The sequence below is a fragment of the Hordeum vulgare genome, chromosome 7H (assembly GCF_904849725.1).
Source record: "Hordeum vulgare subsp. vulgare chromosome 7H, MorexV3_pseudomolecules_assembly, whole genome shotgun sequence".
Taxonomy (NCBI): domain Eukaryota; kingdom Viridiplantae; phylum Streptophyta; class Magnoliopsida; order Poales; family Poaceae; genus Hordeum; species Hordeum vulgare.
The window spans coordinates 440,422,218-440,427,297 of NC_058524.1; positions in this window are offsets into that span (position 1 = coordinate 440,422,218).

The following is a 5,080-nucleotide window of genomic DNA, read 5'->3' on the forward strand; positions in this document are numbered from 1 at the left end:
CCATGACCTCTCCGATGATGCGTGAGTAGTTCACCATAGACCTACGGGTCCATAGCTAGTAACTAGATGGCTTCTTCTCTCTCTTGGATCTTCAATACAAAGTACTCCATGATCTTCATAGAGATCTATCCGATGTAATCTTCTTTTGCGGTGTGTTTGTCGAGATCCGATGAATTGTGGATTTATGATCAAATTATCTATGAATCTTATTTGAGTTTCTTCTGATCTCTCTTATGCATGATTTCATATCCTTGTAATTCTCTTCGAGTTGTGGGTTTTGTTTGGCCAAGTAGATCTATGATTCTTGCAATGGGAGAAGTGCTTGGTTTTGGGTTCATACCGTGCGGTGACCTCACCCAGTGACAGAAGGGGTAGCGAGGCACACATTGTGTTGTTGCCATCAAGGGTAAAAAGATGGGGTTTTCATCATTGGTTTGAGATTATCCCTCTACATCATGTCATCTTGCTTAAGGCGTTACTCTGTTCGTCATGAACTCAATACACTAGATGCATGCTGGATAGCGGTCGATGTGTGGAGTAATAGTAGTAGATGCAGAAAGTATCGGTCTACTTGTCTTGGACGTGATGCCTATATGTATGATCATTGCCTTAGATATCGTCAGGACTTTGCGCGGTTCTATCAATTGCTCGACAGTAATTTGTTCACCCACCGTGATATTTGCTATTAGAGAGAAGCCTCTGGTGAACACTATGGCCCCCAGGGTCTACTCCACACCATATTTTCAGCCTTACACTTTTTACTTCGTTGCACTTTCCGCCTTCATATCTCACTTTGCAAACAATCTTGAAGGGATTGACAACCCCTTTGAAGCGTTGGGTGCAAGATTGTTTGTGTTTGCACAGGTACTTTGGACTTGACGAGGCCCTCCTTCTGGATAGAGACCTTGGTTCTCAAACTGAGGGAAATACTTATTTCTACTTTGTTGCATCACCCTTTCCTCTTCAAGGGAAAAACCGACGCAAACCAGAGAAGTAACAAGAAGAATTCCTAGCGCCAAGGAAGGACTTTTGTTGCCGCAGCATGGAGCCAAATGGGAAGACTGCTTACCCTTTGCAAAATTCTCCTATAACAACAGCTACCAGTCCAGTATTCAGATATCAACATTTGAGGTGTTGTATGTATGCAGGTGCCGCACTCCCCTCAATTGGTCAGAAGCCGGAGAAGGAGTAGTCTTTGGACTAGATATCCTCCGTGAAGCAGAAGAGCAAGTTCAACTTGGAAGAGAACGTATGGAGACTGCCAAGTCAAGGCAGAAGAGCTATGCAAATTCAGACCACCGAGACATGAGTTTCCGTGTTGGGAACTATGTCTATCTTCGAGTCACACCTCTCAAGGGAACGAAGCGCTTCCACGTCAAGGGAAAGCTCACACCAAGATATATCGGCCCCTTCAAGATCACCGACACACAAGGAGAAGTTGCCTACCAGCTAGATCTACCTTTTGAGCTATCACATGTGAACAGTGTTTTCCACGTGTCACAACTAAGGAAGTGCCTCCAAGTTCCCAACCGCCCCGATCTCTACAAGGGCATCGATCATCAAGCCATCGACCTTCAGCCAGACCTCACTTATCATGAGAGACCAGTTCACATCTTGGATGAATCCGAGCATTGCACACAAAGACACACCAACAAGTACTTCAAAGTCGAGTGGAGCCACTACACCAAAGCGGAAGCAACCTTGGAGCGTGAAGACTACCATAGATCCAAGTTCCCTTATCTCTTTAGCGCTTAGCCTAGGAATCTCAGGGACGAGATTCTTGTAAGGGTTTAGGTTTTTCACACTCTATGTTTGTACCAACTTGCCAAATTATGATTTTATAAAATTTAGAACCATTTAAAACATTATGCGTGCTTGTGATGATTGAATTGGTTGCTATATGCTTGTTTGCCTACTTGGGTTTTTATTCACAAAATTTTCCTTCTCTCAAAACTCATCTTCTTGATCCAAATACTTTCCCAATGACCATACCATATGAATAGAACCTAAATCTATTTTTATTAAATATTATTTTTACCAAAATCTTTTCTTTAATTTCAGTTTTCAAAACCCCCTAAATTGAGGTTTGTACTACAAGTCCTCAAATTAAGGTAGATGGTTTGCCCCAAAGATTTTATTTGGATGCTATTATCAAAAATATTTCCCAAAACCACAAAATTATTATTTTAAAAGTTATTTTCCTATTTTAGTTAAATACCTTGTTCGTAGGGCAGGAGTGGTCCTTTGTGAAGAAAAAATATATTTTTCTTCAAAAATATTTAAGAAAACTCACGGGAACTCACTAGATATATATTTTTAAGATATAAGAGTTTCAACACATGGTCTTATTCAGAATATTGGACAAAATTCTGCAAAACCCTTTCTGCCTATTTCAAGATTTTAAAATATTTCCATAAGAAATATTCTCAAATACATAGAGGATAATTCTAGAAAGTCACACATGGCATATGTGATGATCTTGCCAAGTTTCATCCCAATCCAAATTAATTTGGTCCACCAAAATATTCCAAAATCCTCTTTGTCGAGAGCCAAATTTGAGAACTTTAGATTGCCAAGTTTTCCCAATTAGTCCCAAACTTTTTGGGCATGCTCTATTCACCAACTAATACCTCCACACCAAGTGGAGCATTAGGGCGAACAATTGTTTCTAGCTAGATATAAGAAAACGAGACTAGGGTTTTCTATGTTTGCCTTGCCAAGTTTCTTCAAAGAGGCTCAACTCCTGTGACCACCCTTATTTTTTCCCAACATTTGATCATGTTAAGTCTCACAGTAAGTGGAAAAGTTTATCTTGCCAAAAACTTCATCAACCACCTTGTCGCGGGATCTAGAAGTTACTGTTTTGACCTCCTATACTATTCTCCTTGCCCCCAATTTTTTATCACACCCTCACTAAGACCCACAACATATCCAGTAGCAACCCCAACGACTAGCTCCATGATTGAGGGGGTGAAACCCCCGCTTGCATCCCCTGGACTACAAGGATTCCTTCCTCTCTCAGCCTCCCCTCTCTCCTGGCGAGCATTGAGTGCGTCCAATGCTCTGTCCCCTCTAATTTATTCCTCGTGCAGCTGGTGGACACAAGTGGCCACGTGAGAGTGCTTCAGTGGCATGACCATGCTGGCCAAAAAGCCGCTCTGGAACTTGCTACATGACATGCCGAGGGTTGACCTTGCGCCCTGCCCATGCCCCTACCACCTCGATCCCCTCCCTTGCGCAAGTCGAGGCGCCTCGGCATCCGCGACACGCTGCCGTATCGGGAGCCACCTATCCCCCTCTCTCACCCTCTACAACGCACGCCGACGCCGCCCCTCTCGGCCAACCGTGGGCCTCGCACACACGCACCCCCCACTCTCCCGTTCCTCCCTCTTCCTCATGCACCCCGAGCCTCCCATTCCTCCTCGTGTGACCTCTTGCGCCTCCATAGCTAACTCTGGTGAACCACACCCATGATGGACCGTGGCCCCACTATATAAACAGCCGACCCTCCTTCACCCCTACCTCGCTCTTTTTCAACCTCGATCACACTCCAGCACTGTCGTTTCCTCCTGTCCAGGCCGTGGTGCTTGGAATGGAGCCGAGCTCCGCCAGATCGGGCCACAGTCGAGCACACGGTAGGGAGCTCCTTCGCCCATTCTCTTGCTCGATCTAGAATCCATGCACTCTCGTGACCCTGTCCCCTCCTTCTCATGTCCTTTTTCAACAGGTAATCGTCGGCAGCATCATCTCCTGAAGCTCCCTCTACCGCATCCACTTGCCGCCGGTGGCCGAGACCTCTCCGTCGGCCAACTGGACAACCATCAGAATGGCGGGAGTGCGAGGAATCCATCCCTGCTCTCATCTCCTCTTCTCATGGACGGAGTTGTCGCCGATGATCTCGCCGTCCTCCCTGGCTAAAGGTTGATGATGTCATGCTAGTGAGGCCGCTCGTCAGCCTCTCGTCTCTTTCCCTCTCTCTTCCTATCGCTGGTCGCTGGGGCCCGTGCGTCAGGTTGGAACTTGATGGTGCGCGCTAGCTCACATGGGCCGGCTTTTCTGGCTGGGCTAGGCTCGGTTGGCTAGTTTCGCCCATGGGCACAATGCCTTTTTCCTTTTTCCTTTTTATGACATTTTCCAGAAATGTCTCTAATTTCAATTTGTATGCAAATGAAAATATGCAAATTTTTAAAATATTGTAAAAGCATCACCTATTTAATGATGCCACTTATGCAATTTTTGTAGAAAGTTTTATGCCCTGTTTATCTAAAAACCTTGTTTTGAATATTTTAACTCTCTAATAAAATGGTTTTCACCATTTTTTGCACTTCACAACCAGAGACTAGTAATTTTTACAACACTAATATTCACCCTAGTATTTTACAAAAATTACATGACATTTTTCTGAGTGTTGTATTTTCCTGTTTTGTTGTGGCCTTATTTTTACCGTTATAATTGCGGCGATAGATTGTGTTGTTGACGAAGGAGTTGGACCAGAAGACTTCGAAGACCCCAGAGACTTTGTTGAGCCAGGCAAGCAACCCTTGACCATGACTTGAAACCATTTTTAGGCATGTCATATAGCACTTTAATTCGTTGCATTTGAAACATGTTGAATCGGTGACCACCTTGGTGGGTTGTCTCCGATAACTCCTAGTTCATACTTGCACTGAGCTTGACCCTACCTTCCTATGATGGTTGTGCGGGTGGGAAGTAGTCAGGATGCTATGTAGTTGCTATGCAAATGGGAAGGGACTATGCATGGTGTTGGAAACAATGGTGTTTCCAAAGACTTTTTGAAAACCCCATCGGGTTCCACTAATGCCCGAGGGAGAAGGTGTTGAGCTAGGTAACCACTTGAGAGAGAAGTGGTGTACTGAGGCAAGTGAGTGTGTCATTTTCAAAAATGGATTGGTTTAAGTTGCAACCTTTACTCCAACCTTACATGTACGACCACGATACCCCTTAAGGGATAGGGCTTGGTTGATTACTATGGTCGGTACTACCTAAGAGCTTGCATTACTAGTATCGGGAGCGATGTGGTCACTCTCGATACAGGGTCATGCTGGAAAGGATGACCACG